At 50.0% G+C, this 20,753-nt stretch overlaps 1 long non-coding RNA gene across 1 annotated transcript in view; it reads left to right on the top strand.

The window, feature by feature from the left end:
• Positions 1 to 8: 8 nt before the first annotated feature.
• LOC133266190 (uncharacterized) overlaps positions 9 to 20,753 on the top strand; it is a 45,922-nt gene continuing 25,177 nt past the window's right edge. Inside the window, exons 1-2 of the long non-coding RNA XR_009742281.1 lie at positions 9 to 136; positions 18,897 to 18,998. This is a non-coding gene — a long non-coding RNA (uncharacterized LOC133266190). The remainder of the gene's footprint in view (positions 137 to 18,896; positions 18,999 to 20,753) is intronic.

The raw sequence follows: 20,753 nt of genomic DNA, 5'->3' as shown, positions 1-20,753 counted from the left end.
CGCCTGAGGAGGGACGTGACCAGCCGGGGCCTCCTTACGCCGCCTCCGTAGCGCCCCGCCCCCGCCGGCCGCTGGCTGTTGTAGAGCCGCCTCGGGGATGGAGGCGGGATTTGCGCAACCAGCGTACCGTGCGGAGGTAACGGCGGTGCCGCCTGCGGAGCGGCGTACGGGAATCGGGCGGGAGGCGGAGGCTGCGCCAGCGCCTCGTGAGGTGAAATGGCGGGGTCCGCGGGTACCGCGGAGCCTCAGGTTCTGCTGGGGACGGAGCAGCCCCGGCGAACCCGGCAGCGGAGAGCCGGTGCTGGGCCGAGAGCCTTTCAGACTGGGCCAGCAGTGCGGAGGGAAAGCCTGTTAGGGCATCGTGCCGGCAGCCTCCCCTGTACTGGTACCAACACTCTCCCCTCGTTTGGCTTCTTCCTTGTGGTGCCCCTTTTCCTCTGTCCGTTGTCGCCCAGCATCTTTGTGGGTCTGTGTATTGTATTTCCATTCTGCCCCAAGCACAGCAGTGCCTCTGTCTGACCAGCTCGTGTTCAGCAAACCAGCCACTGACCTGAAGCTAATCAGTGGCCATAGTATATATTCTTCCTTCATAGTGTAGTTTCTGGCCTTGTTCTCTCTCATACCTTCTCCCAGGTTGACTTCATGGGCTCTCTAACCATGCTGCTCCTGAGGCAGGCTGTGCAGGCTGCAGCAGGAGAGCGCACCCTTTGCAGCCCATTGCAGAGGTGGTGTAGCAAGTCGAAAGGGAGGATTCCCTTTTTAATCAAAAGGAGTTTTTCTGGGCTTCTTTAGAAGTAATAGAAACATTACTTAAGGCTTCTGACAGGATCTGCAAGAGTTTGACAACTGCGCACCACAGTGCGTTGGCTGAGGCAGCTGATAATTTCCTTATGCAGTGCTGTGTTGTGAGTGATTGTCATCTCCTTTGACTCTGACAAAACAAACACTAAAGGAGATGGGTTGGCGGAAGGCTTTGTGTCGATGTTTTTCTGTCTGGGATGCAGGGTCAACAGCTGATGTACAGCAGCCGTTCTGGACTCATGTCTGCCCCTCGGGGGTTGTTTGGCTGCCCATCAGGTTCTGTCTCTTGCTGGTCCTTACCAAAGAGGGCTTCCTCATTTAGCTATGATTTTTCTGTTGTGTGAAGTTGCTCCTCAGGGCAAGTGAGGACTGAGGGTGCAGAGCGAGCAAGACAGGCCAGGCGATGGGTGCTGGAACTGCTGGGGAAGGAGAGAGGGGGAAGACCCCTTGTCACTAGCATTGGATAGTTTTTATAGGTACACAGACTGGTTTTATGGGTCTAAAGCATTATGATAATATAATGATCTTTAAGAACAGAATGCTTTAAAACAAAGTAGAGGCCTAGCCACCTTCCCTGTTCTTCAGGAAATCCTCAAACACTCCGTTCTCCCCAGATAACTCCGTGCCGAAGTGCCCTGTAAAGGAGTGATTATCTTCATCTCCTTTCAGACCAACATTCAGCCCACCAGAGTTAGTCTGTTAAGATGTAATCCCCTTTTTCCTTTGCTCAGGTGGTCTTTGAGTTTTGTCAGTAGGCTTTTTCATTTGAACAAATTTACTCTTTCTTTCCCTTCGGCACTTTTCCTGCTAACCTTTGATGTGTATGTGATTATGAAACCTCGCTCGCTTCTGTGCTCCAGCTCCCCTGGGGATAGGCCTGTGAGGCTCGCACAGTTATAAACAGCCCTCCCGTTCAAGCAGGCAATGCTATGCTGGTTGAGAACAGAGCAAATACCTGCCAGAGCCCCTCGCTGCTCACTGCAATCAGGTCTGCACCTGTGGGAATGGGTGTATTTATAGCCTTGTCACAGAACATCATAATCAGACATGCCCATAAGGCAGCCACGACACAGCGCCGTCGCAGCTCGGGGACCCCATTATTAGTACCATGTCATCAGAAGGTTAGGCTGCAAGCAGATAACCTAGCTAATACAGCAGTGCTTTGGGGAATTAAGCCATTTTGGGGTGATTAGTTTTTCACTTGATGCTAATTCAGTGTTCTGCATTGTTGCACTGAAGACTGAAGTTGTCCTTATTCCTGCCAGGACAGATAGAGTCTCCACATCAACAAAATTGAAGCTGCTCAGGAGGAACAACTGCTCTCCATAAACTGCTGGTGTTCAGTCTGCATGCACAGTTCTGTCAGAGGACTTGAATGGGACTGCAAGGGTAATTGAAAGATTTATGAGCCAACAGAAATAAAAGGCTGAAAAAAAGAAAAGAGGTTCCCTCGGAGAACATGTTTGGTTAAAGAGCCAAGCAACAGTTTCTCAGTTGACATTTGTTTTAAGCTGATGTAGATCTAGATTTGCCTCAAACAGCTGAATTAGCGGTAAAATGACAGCTGAGAAGTGGAATTGAGCTCCTTATTTCCTTCATCTGAGCCACCCAGGGCCCCACTAATTTTACTTAGAGGTAACAGAAACGGACACAGGGCTCTTGGATTCACAGGAGTTCACATGGGCTGAGTAAAAGGTATTAATTAAATACCTGTTTAATTATGGAAGTAGCAAGCTGCTTACTTCTGGTTCAGTGCTGTGTGTCATTTCAAAGATGCAACATGCTGGTTTCAAGGGGTTTTGCAGGAATATTTTTATTAGAAGCATAGCAAGAGCAAACTAAGAGTTAATGGGGTTTAGAATGCAAAGAGTTAAATCAAAACTTAAATGTCAACAGTTTTCCTTTGTTTCTTCTCCCTGGTTATATGAAGCCTTTTGTGTAAGAAATCCTTTTCTTGACACTGTTTCATGGTATGAGCTGCTTGTGACTGGGGTGGGGGGGGCGGGGGGGCACAGTGGGTTTAATCAGTCTTCAGTTATTGGAAATGGAGCTTGTTCCCTTCAGCAAAAAAGAAAAAAGGCGAAAAAAGACTTTGTCTGCAGGAGGCAGACAAGAGAGACGTTTCCAGCTTGTTTGAAATTCAGCTATGGAGAGTTGCTCACATGGCACATGCTCTCAGCAGCCGCTTGGAGCTAATAGATGTTTGTGTGGGAGCTTTTTAATGACCTCCCTGAGCTTGCTTTTCTGACCACAGGCTCTGGTTTGAGGAACAGGGGTTTGCCAGGAGCTGGTTAGGCAGGAAGCAAGAGGAAAGGGGATGAATATATGGGCAAGGGAGGGGTAGAAGCCAAAGCTTCCAGTTCCCAAAGGGGCTATGAAGACTTGTTTTTCTTAGTTGGAACTCATAAGCTTGAAGCAATTGTCTTTACTCCTTGGTAGGCTGAATTTACATACGCAAATGAGCTCATTCCCTTCGACCTACTTTGTCCAGCTTAAAGGGTAGAGGCCTGTGCCCAGGGTGGAAGGGGAGGGGTTTTCTCCAGCTATGAATTCCTTTATTGTTTCTGAGGTTGGCCATGCGTGTCTGCAGTGCTGGGATGGAATCTTTAGCTGTAGCTAATAAACATCAGGCAGTACTTGGGGTAGGATCTGCATTACAGATGCTTCACAGTCCTGTTACCTCTTGTCCCTCCAGCACTCCCATTATGTTGCTGCTTCTCTCTTGTTCCCTGGGCTTCATGAAGTCAGTTATTCCAGTTTTGTGTGCCCAGCTCACTCACCCATTTGTCATGCTAAAATCTCACAGCCTCCTGTCTTTGATCACAGGCCTCATTTGGTCTGAGTTGGAAACTGAAAGTGGGAACCGTGTATCAGTCCATATACATGAAATTAGTGTGTACATGTCTGCTGCTTTACATGTCTGTTGCTTCACCCATGATGTTTGTTGGGAGGCAGCAGCAGGATACAGGGGTGAGAGTGGTCGCTACCAGCATGTCTTCACTGGGGGAGGAGTGGGGAAAAGTGGAAGGTAGGCTTTTTGGATGAATCCTAATAAAGTCCTGGAAAATTCAGAAGATGAAAGTTTGTGCTGAGCCATGCAGATGAGCAGAGGAGCTTTGATTAAAATACAAACTCTGTGTTGTTTTCAGAAACTGGGCAACATTCCCCATCTGCGCTCTGCCAATATATCTCAGTCCTGGGCTTCAACACCCACTGCTGCTCTGCTCCATGAGACACCCATTCAGCTTGGCCAGCGTATCTTGATCTTGGGCTGTAACACCTCATGCTGTTCCAATTCTGGGCTCTTTTTGAGCAGAAAAGGCCACTTCTCTACTAAATTGTGCCAAATTGCTTAGTTTTGGCCACAGAACTCATTTTCACTTGTCACCTAATGGGATACCTAGAGACTTTCATCTAACACTGTCAGCAACAGAGGAAAAAGAACATGGCAATACGCAGCCCCCTGCTAAGTCCCCTAATTATATAGTGATGTGTTAATAACAAACACACTTTCATGTCTTGGCAGTTGCAAAACTCCTCAGTAGTGCAGTGCTTCAGAAGCAGAATCACACAGGAGAAATGCAAGTCCCAGTTTAAATTCCTTAATTAGGATCACCAGAGACTGTGCCCAGAATTGGAGTCTGGAAGAAGTGCCTGGTGCAAAGCTGTCACATGCCAGTTGTTGTTTGGATGTTCTGTAGAATCTGAACCACCACATCAGAGAGATTTGCTGTTGCAGAAGCATTTCTGCACAGAGAATCTCTTCTCCCACCCTGCCTCACGATTATAACTCTGCCTTCTTGGAGGCCTTGCCATCTCAATTTGTTCAGAGAACTCAGCAGTGGGAGGTGGTACAGCTTCCATCTTGGCTGAGACACCGCGGCTGGAGCTGGGAACATCCACACCCCAGATGATGGGTTTCTTTGAAGCTGAGCCAAGTTGCTGGATTTTGTAGTGCTGGTGGGTCAGAGCCTGGGGTGATCAACCTGGCTTCCAGCAGAATACACAGAACTGGGGCAAGTGGGAGCTACCACATGTGCCAGTGAATTTGAGTTCATGGCAGGGACTGCTGGAGCTCAGGAGCTAGTTTCTGGAGCAAGCAGTTCAGGTCAACAGGCATGGATGAAGCTGAAAGCTTGGAGGGGAAGAAGAGAGGTTGGGGAGTGGACAGCTTTGGTATGAAGATGGCTTGACTGCATTTCCATTCTTGCCCTTGTGAGACTTCAAGTCCAGCTGTACCAACAGCAATGCTGTCAGGTGCCAAGAGCTGCACAACAGGCAGGCTTGACCTCCTGTTTAGCTGTCAGGTTTGGCCCTGTACACCCTCACATGGGAGTTACTATATGTGTTACAGATGGTGGTGTGTCTATCTGGAGGAAAGGATGGGTATCTGTCTTAACATGATGGACAGAGCAGTGCTTTAGATGCTTCCCCATATTCTCAACTTTAGCAGGCTAGAAGATGAATGACAGATGTCCAATCTCATCTTTGGAAAGGGACTCTGGAACAAAGCTCTCAAAAATGTTCTTTAGTCCCCTAAATCCATCCAGTCTACATACTCCTTGGTGTTACGTGGATTTTATCTCCTAATACATACTTTGGATTCTTTAGCATAGAGGTTACTGTTTCCATTCACATCATTTCAGCATTAACAGCAGTGCCAGTGTCATTGGTATTGGTGTCTATTGAATCTGACTTCACTACTGTGATGCAAAGGGAGTGGCTAAAACTTCATCATGTACCTCAAGCTGACAAACTGGTGTAGTACAACCCCCTCAGCAAAATTGTGTGTCAGAATTGCAACACTTGTTTTTTCACTTGTGCAAGAACACCCCTAAAAGCTGGATCTCTGAACAGCCCTTGATCTGCAGCTCTTTAGGTAATTGAAGCCCTTGCTGTGGCAGAAGACTATGGAAGAAAGATTTAAGCAGGCCTGGAGAGACTAGAATAGAGAAGCCAAAGTGTTTGCTGACCTTTAGGCCTGTCCCTGTGCAGTGCTGAACATGGGGGCCCATGGAGGGTACTTTGCCAATGGTCAGGATAGCCTTAAGGTGGATTTCTGTGAGCATGAGGGAGGGAAAAGGCATAATCTCTGGCTGAAAGCCGTACAGCTTTACTAGGAAAAATACATATTGTATGAAAATGGCTTTTTTTTCTTTATGGTTTCCTGTTTCTGTCAGTGTGTATTATATCCACGTCTGAATAGCCACAGTCTGGATCTTGGGCACAGGAGATGTCTTTGTGGGGAGTGGTTCTCTCCTGCTGCCTCAGCTGCATTTTGCCATTTCAGTCACACACAGAGTTATGGAAGAATTGTGTCGGGTGGGGACAATGTAAGGTGATGGTTACATCAGCTGCTCATCCCTGTAGATCCTGCCTTGCAGCGTGCCCCTGGGTGGGCACTTTCCACAGAGTGTGCTTAATCAGAGCAGCCCTGGGGCCACCTTTGCTTCACCCACCTCAACCCCATCTCTTGTCTTCCTTAGCACCCTCCAGTAAGGTGAGCACAGACTATGCTGCAGCTTCAAAACAGCTCAAGGCTGTAGCAGGCAGGTGCAGAGTTCTGCTTTCTCCTGAGTGGCTGTTAGCTGAGTGATATGGTGTGCCTCGCACAATCCCATAAGGTGGGCAGATTCTAACGTGCTAACTGAAGCCGTGAGTCAGACTTTGCAATACATTTGTGTATTGGTTTACTCTCGTAGACAAGAGAGGCAGTTGTTTCGAAATCTCACTGGTGAGACTGCCAAAACTGTTTGTGTATTTCATAGTTCGTGTTGTAAACTACTGACATACGTTCTCACGTCATATATTAACCAACACAACTCATACATAGTGGTGCCTAGCAAAGATGTCTTCTGTGGATCTGCCTACAGAGGCTTTAACTGCAGAGCTGTCTTGGTCCAAGTTGTCCCAGGTATTTTCCTCCTGTGTGAATGGCAGGAGGCATAAACCATGGAGTGTTTGGTATAAAATGAAGCCAATGGTAGTAGTTGTGGCTGCACATGGAACCAGATTTGTCTTAATTGGCAGAAGCGGTCTCCAACCTCTTCCCCAAAGGGGCAATGAGCAGAGAACTAGAAAATTCTTTAGCAGAAACATGGCTGAGAAGAGTGGTCTACAGTCAGAACACTCTGCAAGTGTTCTGTGAAATGTTTTATAAAACAGAGGAGATGGGGACGCAAGGGGGTGGTGAAACTGGCTGTATGGGGAAGGGCTTGAGCAGGATTTCAAACGAAATATTTTATGCTCTACAAACAAAACTATGAATCACTGGAAATCACAGAAATCCAGAGCATAATCTGTTATAAATATTATTTGAGGTCTGGTTTTACTTATTTGAGTGTATAGATATTGCTGAGGCTCTGTGAGCATGAAATTCCTTTTTTTCTTTGTAGTTTTGTGGCACCTGTAAGTCTTGTGAGGATGTGTTGCCTCCAGGCTAGGCAATGTGTATGACAAGGAGAGGCAGCTAACCAAAAGAGATTGAACTGAAAACCAGGTAGGTTCCCAGGGAAATTGCTTTGTGGTCCTATCAGTAACATACCACATCAGGCTCCAGAGACTTCCTTTTGAATGTCTGCATCTGATTTATGCCATCTGTGAGCTCAGAGATTGTGCTTCATTAATACTGCAGGATTGAATGCTTCCCTGCAGTCTTTTCAGGCTAGTTTGGGTGATTGGGTGGTTGGTCTTACTGCACAAAGCAGGATGAGCAAGGCACATCCTGCTCATAGAAATGGCTGTTCTGCTCATAGTACTGATGGCCTGCAAGTAGTGCTCTGGAAGATGAGGTCCAGTATGCAAATGGGCTCACGAGAGAGAGGCTCTAAAAGCTTTTCCATGATGGATATACTGGGAAAGATTCTTTCTCCTTCACCTTTAGAGGAGTATAAAAGAAAACAGCTGATCCTTTTCTACCTCTGTTGCTTTCCAGATTTCAGAAATGGCTGTGGTGACGTTTCCCTTCTCACTAGTGGCCAAGACAGATTATCACATGTTGCTTTACTCTTTGCCACTCTACCTCTAGCTGAGACTTTGTGCATGCAGAAGACCTCACCAGCGAGTGACTACTCCATCTACTGTCTAGATGAGGTCATTCATCTCTGAAGGAAACACTAGACTTTTCAGTGATGCTCCTGAGGAAGTCAGCTGCTAAACCCTCTTTGACAGAACACTCACTTTAGCCAGGCACAGGCTTACAAGGACATAGATTTGGCTCCCCTTCAACCTCAAAAACTTTATAGTGTAGAAACTGTCCAGAAAAGAGCAACAAATGACTGTTGATCAGGACCTGCTTCTGTACAAAGAATTGAGTGGACAGGAACCCTTCATCCTTGAGCAGAGATGATCTAGAATGATGCTGGAGAGGGCTGTCAAGTCCTCTGTGTCCAGGGTATGACTGGTGAATGATGGCTCTCCTTTTCCCAGGCATCACACTGTTCGCTGCTGTCAGACGTGAGAAGTGGGCTGTGGGGGTCTAACATGCTATGTCTGTCTTATGTTCTGCTCTGGAGACAGAGGTGTTACAGAGAATCATTAGGGTTATGTTACATGGTGTTTAAGTGAAGTCCTAAGATGCCAAACAGGGAGGTGTGTGAGGAAACCCTTCCCAAAGAGAGCTCCCTTACAGAAAAGATGCTGGTAACTCTTTGGAGACTGCTACAGATTTAGCACTTAGCTGGTAGCTGAAGGTGAGAAGGGCGGATCTGGGCAGCTGCCAGAAGGGGCACAGCTAGGCACTGAGCAGCTCATGACCACGCTTACATTATCAAAGCAGAAGAGCCTGGCTGAGGCCTTGCTGCTGGATGAGGAGCAGCAGTCCCGGCAATGCTGGGCGTTCAGTGGTGGTGCGTGTTGCTGTCTCGTTGCATTCAGCTGGAGGCACGTGTGCTGGGGTGCCTCTCGGTGTGTGGCTCTGGAGCTTTTCTGCTGAGCACCTGCCCAGCATCCGTGACTCCTTGGATCTTAGCCATGGAAAACCAAAAGTGATTTGAGAGTTTTCACCGCAGCAGAGGTATCAAACAGACACCTGGCATGCAACACAAATGGAGCGGAATTCAGCCTGAAAATAGATCTGGCTTGTCCCTTGGCTGCTGGGCAAGGGAGCCTGTGGTGGGGCTTCTGCCTGCTCCCCAAGGGGGGGTTGATGGCTGTGTAGGTCAGCTCCAAACAAAAGGCAGAAGCAGATGTTTGGGTGTAAGAATAGTAAAAGATACGGGGTAACTTTACTAAAGTAGATTGAAAGCTGAGGCAGAGGCTTTTCTTTTTTCCACTCTGATTTGATCACGAGTCACAACTGAGTGAGCTCTTCTTTGTGGTACGACTGACAGATAATGGAGGGGGAGGTGAGACTGGCCTTGTTCTGAGTGTGAAACCCACGAAGGGATATGTTCTGTATGAATTAATTAATTTGGAGAAAATGAAGTTTAACTGTTTGTCAAAAGATTCATTGCCACCCACTTCCCAGCTGGTGCTCTGGTGCAGCTTAACTGTCAGATCCCCATCAGCCTTCAGCGTTCCTACTGAAATAGCAACTTGTGCCTGGCATGGCAGTGGGTGACAGTTGTGAGCCCCGTGCTGCTCATGGGTAACAGATAAGAGAGTAGCAGGAGAGGTAGGACTAAGCTCCTTTTGTAAGAGGAGGTGAGTGGTGCTGTCCTTCACCCTGAAGGAAGGATTTCCTGTTCAGGTTACTCAGTACATCAGCACCCACATTACTGGGTGCACAGGACTTGCTGTAGTACCCAAGGTTCTGCACACACGTGCCCAGACGTCTTCAAGACAGAAGCTGTAGCAGATCGTAATCACAAAGTTGTCAGTCTGCTGCAAGAGCTGGGGGAATAAAGCTAAAATGAAATCCCAGTTTGCTATAAGAGTGCGTGGCAAACGCGTGCTGGCTTCCAGAGCTTGGGATGTGACCATGGAAAGGTGCGTGCTGCCTACCCACTGGTAGTGAGCAGTTAGAGACTGTTGGGATGTGTAAACTCCAAATTCCTTCCAGATATTTACAAACCTTTAGTTAGCCCTACCAGAGAGGCAACTGTTCAGGGACATTTACATCCACGTGATGCACCTGGCCCAGAGCACAGTGCAGTGGTAGGAACTGAGATGTAACAGTGGCATCTCTTGCCAGTAAACGGAGTGTCTGGAGAGCAGTGGTTTTCCCATTCGTGCCACTGCTATCAACAGAGCAAAGATAACTCTAAATAGCACAGGACTGTTTAGCAATTGTGCTCTCATGTGAAAAGTTCAGGCTGTATTTCAGGGACAGGAGGTCACCTAAGAAGGAGATCAGATCCCCAAGGAGCAGTTGTCAAATGCCACTGTTAGTGCCCCCCAAATGCCTTCGGCTTATTTTCCTGAAATGCTGTGCTGCAGCTTGTATCTGCATGACAGGAACAAGACGTAAGTGGGCATGGTGGGGCCCCCAAGCAGCCCTGCAGGTCATAAATACAGCAAGGTAACAGGAAAATGAGATCTTTATCCTGGGTAGCAGAGAACACAGAAAAAGAGAGCATCAGCCAAACTGTGTGACCACTGTGGGTGCAGTCAGGAGGAATCTGAGACCAAACTGTGCAAGATAGAGTCACAGTTGTGAGTACTTGCTACTCTGTCAAGATTGAAGGGCACCAAAGAAGTCCCACTTGCTGCCTGCAGATACGTAAGATAGCACAGCCCCCTGAAAGGCTGACCTGGGAGTTGGGTGGCAGAAGACTCTTTGTGTCTTTGAGAAGGGGGAAGAGTTGGAAGGGCAAAGCAAGGAAAAGTTGCTGTGTATCTCAGGCAAGACTGATCTCAGCCCGGTGAATCTGTTCATCTCTTCAGCTGCCTAAAGCAGAAAATACTTTTTTAAGATTCCTTTTGTGAGTTCTATGCCTTTTGATTTCAGCTGCAATGTCACCCTGGAGGCATAAACTCTAAACTTGAGTACCTGGAGAGCTGGGGCTCTTCAAGTGTCCTTGTGGTACTGGGTTCGCTGCTTTGATGGAGAGGGTCCAGGGTAGGACCACAAAAATGATCAGAGGGATGAAGCACATCTCCTATGAGGAAAGGCTGAGAGAGTTTAGGCTTGTTCAGCCTGGAGAAGAGAAGGCTCCAGGAGGACCTTATTGTGGCCTTTCAGAACTTGAAAGGGGCGTATAAGAAAGACGGGGAGAGACTTTTTAGCAGGGCCTGTTGTGACAGGATGAGGGGTGGTGGTTTTAAACTAAAACATGGAGATTCAGGCTGGATTTGAGGAAGAAATTCTTTACACTGAGGGTGGTAAAATCCTGGCACAGGTTACCCAGAGAAATAGTGGATGCCCCATCCCTTGAGACATTCAAGGCTGGGCTAGATGCGGTTCTGGACAACCTGATCTAGTTTAAGATGTCCCTGCTCATTGCAGAGGGATTGGGCTAGATGAGCTTTGAAGATCCTTTCCAACCCAAACCAGTCTGTGATTCTATGGATCGGTCTGTGCTTGGGAGGGGAGCTGTGGGCAGCACAGGAAGAGATGGTTTTGAAGCCTGTCTGGATCAAAATGATTCAGGAGGTGGGTACACAGGTGATGGCCCTGCTGGGAGGGCTCTGTGAGAACAGGGTCACCGTCACCTGCCTGAAGTTCATGCCGTGGTAGTGCCAGTCCAGCAGCTGGGGTGACCACTGCTCCCTTAAACACCACACAAGAGACAAAGCGAACACCAGGGAGTGCTTGGGACTGTCACAGGTGGGCATGCCAGTGTTTGATGTCAGGGTATTTGTATACATTCAGTTGTAAGGTCAGGGCATGTGGACCTTGCCCATGTCTCCTTTGGGCAATATGGACTTGTCCTGTTCCTCAGAATTGAGCACCTAAAGGGGAATTTGCTCACTTTTTGGTATCTGCATGACCCAAAGCTGATGCTCACAGTGACATTCCCAATCTCCTGGTTTTGCTCAGCAGCACACAGGAGGAACCTTGGCCTATCAGCTGGGTGTAGAGTGTGGAATAGACAGCCCTATTGCAACCCCATGTAAGCCAGCTGCCTGTCACCACAGGGCTCATGCTCACCAACACCCAGCCTCCCACATAAAGGTTTTCACTGTGGCAGGGAAGGAAGGGATCTTCTCAAGCCTGGAGAAAATCCCTTTGGAACCAAAACAGCTGAGTCCAGGTGATGTGCAAGGCTGGTGTTGCAGGGAGTGGCTTGGCTGTGCTGGGAGTGTAACGGGGCACATCTGGAAGAACATACAGCGTGGTTTGAGAGATGTGAGCTGGTTTATGACCAGGGCAAGGCACAACAGGCCAGATGTTGTGAGTGTCCAGTGTGGGGACAGCAGGGCTGGGACATGGCACATTGCTGCTGCTGCTTTGTGCTCATAGGGAGCTCTGGGCTTCTCAATTCCTTCTGTGCCAAATTAAATATTCCAGTCAACCAAAAGGCCTTTTACTTAACTAGTAATTTCCTTTCCGAACTTTATTGCTGCAGCCATAGTGTGACATAGCCATATGCTGTGGGTGTAGCTGGGTCTGGCTCTGACGCTGATGCCTTCTGCAGTCCCTTGCACTGAGGAAGGGCAGAAATGTTTCTACTTTTCCAGTGTTTTGATGGCAGTCAGGAGACCTTTGTGTCCTGGGAATGCTGTTCCCCATGGAGGAAGGTTAACTGCTCCCACACACTGTCCTGCTGACAGCATGGAAGCCCTCAGCCAGGCTTGGCACCTCAGGCAGTGCTTGATATCCAGTCTCTTCTTTGTGTCTAATGAAGGGGCCAGAGCTCTTTCTGGATCTCTTGGGGGTCTGAATCAAGGGGACACCTCGTTTTCACCCACTTGGAAAGCAAAATATCAACTGTAGATGACTTTTATTTGTTCCATCTATGCACACATTGGTATTCATGAAGCTCCTTTGTTCATATCCTTGGCTCCCAGCACTAGGAGCGCTAACTTCCCCTTTAAAATGGTACCAATCCCAAGCCAACCAGACTCCCTACAGAGACAAAATTTGTCACCTCTTTGCCTGTGGCTTCGCAGATCTCTCATGTTCCTTCTCCTGAAGTGTGTTGGCTCCTGCGCCGATGGGTTGAAGGCGCTGGCACAGGGTGCCCAGAGAAGCTGTGGCTGCCCCATCCCTGGCAGTGTTCAAGGCCAGGTTGGACACAGGGGCTTGGAGCAAGCTGCTCTAGTGGAAGGGGTCCCTGCCCGTGGCAGGGCTTGGAGCTGGAGGAGCTTTAAGGTCCCTTCCAACCCAAACCAGGCTGGGATTCTATGCCAAACTTAGTCTTCGGCAAAGCCTCTGTGAACAGAGCTCACCTTTATGTGCCGTGCCCAGGGGCTGATAGAGAGCAGTAGGTAGGCAAAGATTTCTGCTTGCAAAATGCCACTGGCCTTGCCTCAAGCCATGCAGAGGTTACTGCTGCTTTGGGTGCTGCCCGTATGTACCTTGCGAAATGCCACCTCCGTGCGCTGGGCCGTGCCCGGCTGCCCGGTTGGAGGCTGGGACTGGCGGCACCCGGAACACCCCGAAAGCAGCGGGTTGCTGGGGCCGCACGTCCCCGGCGCCGGCAGCCGCGCCGCGCGGTTCTCCGGGCGGTCGGAGTGCGGTTGCCCGCGGGAGAGGGCGCTGCGGGGCTGCGCTGCTGCGCGGCAGCTCCTGCCCGCTCCTGCCTGCGCCCTGCCAGTCCCTGCCTGCTCCCCGCTGCTCCTGCCCTGCTCCCGCCCTGCTCCCTGCTTGCACCTGCCCTTCGCCTGCCTGCTCCCTGCCTGCTCCTGCGCTTCTCCTGCCCTGCTCCTGCCTGTTCCCTGCCTGCTCCTGCCCTGCTCCTGCCCGTTCCCTACCTGCCTCTGCCTGCTCCTGCCCTTCTCCTGTCTGCTCCCTACCTGCCTCTGTCTGCTCCTGCCCTTCTCCTGTCTGCTCCCTACCTGCCTCTGCCTGCTCCTGCCCTTCTCCTGTCTGCTCCCTACCTGCCTCTGCCTGCTCCTGCCCTTCTCCTGTCTGTTCCCTACCTGCCTCTGCCTGCTCCTGCCCTTCTCCTGTCTGTTCCCTACCTGCCTCTGTCTGCTCCTGCCCTTCTCCTGTCTGCTCCCTACCTGCCTCTGCCTGCTCCTGCCCTTCTCCTGTCTGCTCCCTACCTGCCTCTGCCTGCTCCTGCCCTTCTCCTGTCTGCTCCCTACCTGCCTCTGCCTGCTCCTGCCCTGCTCCCTGCCCGCTTCTGCCTCTCTGCCCACTCCCTGCCTGCTCCCTTCCCGCACCTGCCTGCTTCTGCCCGTACCTGCCCTGCATCTGCCTGTGCCTGCCTCCCAAGCTGCGGACAGTGCACTGCAGAGAAGCCAATGCAGGGAGGAAATGGGCAGTGGGGGATCCACCCCCAAGCAGAGACATTTCATTCCTTTGGAGGGGGGGAAAATGCTGGAAACTTTACCCAAAGCATCCTGAAGAGGGGAAGGAGCAGATCATTGCTACCTCCTTGTGAGAAACAAGGACCCTGTGATTACCAGACTATATTTAGTGTGGAAGCCTCCTTGCCTTGAAGGATGGTTTTGGTTCAGCTGCTGCTCACCAGAGAGGGTGAGGGGTTTTGTTGTGTACAATCACATATTTTTCCCTTCTTGTTCTGTTTTGATTGTGCTCCTAAAATCTCCAGTCCTGAGGTTGTCAGCAAGAAGGGATGTCAGAAATGGTCCAAATCTGCATCAGAAAAGGTGTGTCATGCCACAGGCACTTGTTCTGTTCCCATTTCCATGGAAACATGCTAGCATGGACTTTGGTGTCAGGCAGAGCAGCTTGGCCTTCCGGCCCGGCAGGACTCTCTCCGGGAGGAGCTGCTGGCAACAGCGCTCAGAAACATGGCTTGGTCTTGTCAGGCTTTTAAAGACCAGGTAACCTGGTCCTTCAGAATAACGCCAGATCTATCACACCAGAAACAACAGCTGGCACAAACATTTGACTCCCAACTTTCCCCTTCCCATCCTACCCTTCCACATCCCATTCCCCATCCAGTCCTGCTGAGAACACAGTGTACACCCCAGGCTGGGATTTTTAATTTCCTGGGGGGTGGAAGGGATGGAGAGCACATCTTGGGGCGAGTGACAGGCTTTTTTGTTCTGCGTCAGTCCTTTTATTAACCCCCTGCTAGATCATTCCCTCTCTCTGCTTAGCTGCCCCCGCTGCGTTAGTGATGAGAGTGTTTGTAACAGCAGGTCTGCCTTGGGAGATTATGGGGATCCTGTGGACAGGGAGCAGTGGGTTGGTCGGTGCTTGCACACAGATTGCTAGCTGCAGCTTTGCCTCCATCTGCCCTCTCTGCTAGCCTGGATACCTTTCATTATCTCTGCAGTGACAGCAGTGGCGTGTCTGGTCCCCCTGCAGCCACCCCGCATCTCCCTGGGGCTGGATGTGGTGTCCCAGCCGTGTGTTGTGAGCGGATAGGAAAGAGAGTCAGGCAGGAGCATCACCCGCTGTCCCCCGCTGTCCTCATCCCTTTTCTTTATCATTCATCTTAGGCAAAACAAGTGTTTCCACTCAGTAATCTTGTCTCTTTCCCTTTCTGTAGTTAGGGCCGCAGCTCCATAAAACATTTGTCCCATCCTGAGGAATTTATGGGAGCCATCTAGATCTTTCTGGGCTGTTGTTTCCTTTTCCTTTTGAATCACTCTGTTGGTGGTGGTTGATTATTCAACAGATTAATTTGGGATGCACACACAAGTTCTAATTAGGTGCAATTATTCACTTATTTCCTCCCCGCTTCCCTCCCACATTGCTAGAAATGAAAAGCTATCACCCTAATTCAATGTGCCCTGTGGTAACTATCCCCCAGGCCAATCCTGAACCTCTCAATCCACCATCAAATCAGCCACGATGAATTAAACGCAGTCCCACTTTCAGGGCTTTGATTCCTATCACCCCAGAACAGCTTCTTGAGTGTTATAATCCAGACATGGTTCTGATGCTGTCCTCAGGTGAAAGGGGGGGGCTGACTGGTACATCAAACCCCAGCTTTATTAAAAAGCCAAGTGATGAAGGAATTCCTGTTGTAAGTGATAAGTAGGTGGGACCAAGTTCTCCACTAGAGCCTGGCTGCTTCACATGGGGAAAGAACGCTGCTGAAATCCAAGATGGGAGCAAGGGGGTTACTCTGTGTGAGGAAGGGAAGCAGAGTTAGGCTCAGCATGCTCATTTGGTTGTGCTGTATGGGGGGGTGGGGGGGTGTTCTGTTCTTTTTTTGGACAGTGGTTGCCATTTGGGAACTCGATACAGTTCTGAATAGTAATGCAGTGTCCACAGGCTGTTCTGAGCTTCCTGCCCCTGGTCTGTGGTGGAGCATGCCTGAGCTCCAGAGATACTGTAAGAGAGCTCTTAAAACCAATGAAGTTGTTTTACTTGAGATTCTTCTGATGCTTTTGCTAACCCTGTATGCTGCGCAGGGAGTGGTAAAAGCACAGAGGGATGTTAGGCGAAGCTGTGCATTGGCAAAGAAAGGATCCGGGATTCAGTCCAGACTGGATCCTGCTCTTTGCTGTCTTCCTCAAACAGGAAAGCAGGTCACATGTGAAAGGAGTGATCTGAATCTGTTCCAGGTCTTTAAACCTGGACCCTTTCTGCTGATCCTGACCACATGTCCCAGCCAGCCAGCTCCCTCTCCTAGGACTTCTGCCTTCAATTCTTTTTAAACTCTGATTCAGTCAGGCTCTTTCTTTCCCTGATGCCTGTTCTTGCGCCTTCACCCTCAGGACTTCAAAAGCCTCAGATCCAGCATCTGGGAGTCTGAGGGCAGCTGCTATCTGCAAAGGGCAGGCAGCTCAGCAAATCTTCAGGCAATAACAGACAATGATTTCCGACTTCAAGCCACCTGGAATAAAGTGGAGCTGATGATGTTGCAGAGAGTCATGACCCCTGGACTGGGAACAGCAAATCTAACTCTGCTTGAGCTCTCCAGCCATCCTCAGTGTCCAGTTTCATCAGTGCAACTATCCGGGGGTTTCCAGGACATCTTCCAAGTGATAGATGTGGTTTCTGTTCTGCCCTTGTAGGACAAATGACTTCAGAGCCATAATCCAAGGGGAACAGGCAAGTTGTGTAGGTCAGCTCTGGGTTTGTGCTGCGTGTGTTAGAGGAGAGCAGTGTTTGTACAGCCCAAGCAGGAGCTGGGATGTTACACTTGGCCTTCCCAGCAAAACTTACACCTCAGCTGTACGTGATGGAGGGAGGAAGCAGCAGGTACGGGAAACCTCCCGCTCTGCCCGCTTCCCTGTGTGGTGAAGGCTGGAGCCCAGAGCTGCAGGAGCACTGCCCGAGGGAGCTGCAGAGCTGCCCACAGCCCCGCGGGGCCGGCTTGGCAGGCCTCCTTGGATTTGAAAGCTCATTCCAGTTCTGTGAGGCAAGTGGTGCTTCGTGCCTGCTGTCTGCACGGGGTTCTGCCATTTAAGCTGTACCAGCATGCCTGTTTGCATCCAGAAATGATGGAAGCTGCAACATTGGCTAGGCAAATTCTGGAAGTTTGATAGGACATTCAGTTAGGGGAGAGAAATGAGCCTGCCCCACTGGCAGAGCCCCCTGAGAGTTCCACAGTGCCTGAGCAGGGAGCAAAAACCAACATGTGGAACTCGCAAAATAAAGAACTGGTTGGGGTTTTGCTGCCTGGCTGCTTGCAAAACAGAATGAGACCAGGCTGTTAACTTTTTCTGCACTTTAAGTTTCAGCTTCTAGATAGCAAAATCTCTGTGATCAGAATGATTTTTAGGTACAGGCAAGCCAAAAAACGCCAATTTCTCTGCTACCCACCCTAGAAAACGGAGTGGTGGGTTTGTAATAGAGCAATAACACAGTGCCTTTGTGGGTGAAAACTGTTAGCCTTAGGCTCAGTGCAAGAGAGGAACAAAGGCTGCTCTGCTTTCAGCAGCCACTTGAGAAGTACACACCCCCCCCCCCCCATGGGGTGAAGGGCTCTGCCGTGAGTCCTTATTGCCTGTAGAAAAGAGCATTATACACACAATGTAGCTGAGCAAACGGGGATGTGTGCGGTGAGCGCCGGTGACATCACTGCCAGCCAGTCAGTGGGCTCCCTTTGTGTCTGCCTTTCTAATAGCAGCCACTTCATCAGAGTCATTTGCAGTAGGAATTTACTCACCTAGGAATGCCCGCAGCTGAGAGTGCCCAGCCGGCAGGCACTGCAGCGCCACACACCGGAGCTGTGCCCTGGGCCGCTGCACCTCCAGCGCTGGCTTCATGAGAGCTGTCTTCCATTGCAGATAATACAAGTGATTCCTGGAGTTAATTAATTACCCTGTAGTTGAGCACCCCTAAAGGTGCTCAGTGCTGCAGGCACCCAGAGCAGAGAACGGGCTCTGATGGCAAGCGTGGGCTCAGCAAACGTGGGCAGGGGGTGATGGATTCCCCGTGCTCTGCAGGGGTGTACAGGGACATGGGGACTGGTAAGGATTGGGCCTTTTAAAACTGGGGGGGGGGGTGGTTATCTGAATGAGGGGCAGGGAACCCAGCACTGCGGGGACAGAGGCACTGCAGTGGTGTGTTCCAAAGGTCTGAACACACACAGAGGTACGTGGTGGATATGGCCTCTGGCAGTTGTCACTCAGGTCAGCTCAGAGCATCCTGCTTTCCAGGCTGGGAGGTCTCCAAGCTCTGCTGTGATACCAAACATGGCATCCAGTCTGACATGAAATGAGTACTAGCTTAGTGAACACGTGTAAGGTTCAGGGGCCCTCAGATGCTGATGAGTGAGGACAGACCACACTAGAAAGGGAAACAGAGTCTGTAGGACCTCTCCCTGAATCATGAGAAAGTGCTGCTTAGAGCAAAGTCCCACAGTGCTGTGGGGCTGAGAAAGCCTTTGCACAGGAGAGGTGAGGGCTGCTTGTCCCACACAGGACATAGGAGGGGCTTCACCATGCCACTGTGCTGTGCAGGAGGCTCTTCCAAAGCCATCTTAGTCAGAGCTCTGCTGTTTGGGAAGAGCATCTAGGATGTATGCTTTGCAGGTACAAATTCCCCTCGTCAGGCTCTGCACAGACAATTCTGGACTTGAAAGCAGAGCACAGAGCCTCTGAACAGACCAAACCATGAAGGCAACCAAAATAAGAGAACACATCCACCCTGAGTAATGTGCTTTGTTTTACAGTGAGAGGAAGCAGCAGAGCTGGGAACAGCACATGAATGTCCTGAGTCAACCCAAGGAGCTCCAGACAGACACAGCAATACAACCACCAGCACAGTGACGCAGGTAATGGAGATCTCCATCGAAAATGCAGGTAGTTGTTGTTAGGTGGCAGGGTGAAGGGCTGTTCTCACAGTGTGCAGGCAGCAGCTCTCCTCTTTGGCACCAGAGGGTCTGTGCAGCCTTTGGAGGTTCTGAAATGAAAAAACCCAAGTCTTATGGAGGTAACTCAACTAGTGGAGTTAATTTGCTGTGTAAATCCTTCTGCAAGTGCATTCGAGCAGGCTTTTCGTCATGGCTTTCTCCAGTGGTTAGCCCTCACCCTGTGTGCTGCATTGATCCTGGAGTGCAGCACAGCTCCACATGATGAATAACCTGCCTCGCTGCTGGTTCACACCAGTCCACACTGACTGCACCCATGGGGTCTGTCGTGGTTCAGCTTGGAGGAGCTGCTTGGGGAGGTATAACCTTGTTAGCTTCTTGGAAGGCTTCAATGGACCAGAGCCTGTGCCTGCAGGGCTGTTGAAGTCGTGGGGAGCACAAGGAGCCACAAGAAATGTAAATGAGGTTAGGGGGGAATATGTACTCCGCTGGGGTTCCCAAGTGAATCTACTCTGTATATCCTCTTCTTGGATACATTGCCCTCTGTGTGACAACAAGCCTGAGGCACCCTCAATGACTTCAGTGAGAGTGGGAGGCATATGGCCCCTTTCTGAATCCAGATTTGCCATTCCAGCCCCTCACTGGGGTTGAGGTGTTTCCTCAGGTGTTTCCAGGACCATCCGTAGCATCCAGGAGACGCTGCCTGCAGCCCACCCATGGGTAGAGCAGGCTGGCAGAGGTAGATCCCTGTTGATGGGCTGTGAGAGAACCTCACACCGGCCCAGATCTGCTCTGCAGCAAGCGATCATGCTGATCTGTGTCTACAAGGACTTGTGAACACTGGAGGTGCTCTTCCAACTGCAAGGCAGGCCCTAGCCTGTACTCCCAGCTGTAAAGCAGCACTGGGGGCTTCAGGGAGTGTTTTACTGTTTGGATTTTGCACATTTACTTAGTTGGGTTGCACGTATCCTATCTAAAACAGTGATTTGGGCTGGAGAAGCAAAGCAGAGTGCAATTGAAGGTGGCAGAACTCCAGAGCAAGAGTTTATAACGTATTTTCTGAGAATTGCTTGTCATATCTAAAGGGAAAATGGAAGGGTAATGAAAATGCTCACAGAGTCTGGAGTAATGGCTATTACTGTGCAGAGAAAGTAGTCTCAGAGTCTGGAGTCATCTGATGAAGTCTTGTAATGGAATTTGGGACAAAGCTGTGCATTGCAGACTCGATTCTCTTTGGAAATGAAGTTTGTAAAACAATGTCCAAATTGCTGGGGCAGGTGAGCAGGCAGTGTGAGAACCCAGGCTGCTGGGTCTTGACTCTTCATATCTTGCTTCCATGAAGGTTTGTGCAGCTTAAACCTAAAGGCTGTTTGTCTTTGCTGTGCACATGCAAGCAGAATAACCTCTACACTTAAGGGTTAAGTGTCTCACCTGCTCTTCTCCATTGACTTGGCCAGGCATTTCCAGATTGTCAAGACACTGACTCGTCATCAGCCTCAGATTAGGCAGCAGCAAAGTTGCTTAAACCTGGTTTAAGTGCCAGAGTAGGCCCCCTTAATACAGCCCTATTGTTCTTCCAGCTGAGTTCCACTGTCTTTTCCCAGCCCTCTTTTCCCCTCTCTCTGCCCAGGATTGCTGGGCTGGAAAAGAGCCTCTCTGCCACTGGAAATGGATTCTTTTTTTCCCCGGAATCTCTTTGTTGTTCTGAGCTCTTGGGGT

The sequence above is a fragment of the Pezoporus flaviventris genome, unplaced genomic scaffold, assembly GCF_033815535.1.
Source record: "Pezoporus flaviventris isolate CSIRO_AGI_PZ_B2104156 unplaced genomic scaffold, CSIRO_AGI_Pfla_v1 ptg000006l, whole genome shotgun sequence".
NCBI classification, from domain to species: Eukaryota; Metazoa; Chordata; class Aves; order Psittaciformes; family Psittacidae; genus Pezoporus; species Pezoporus flaviventris.
The sequence above is the reverse complement of the archived record's forward strand: the minus strand, read 5'-3'. Positions and strand labels throughout refer to the sequence as shown.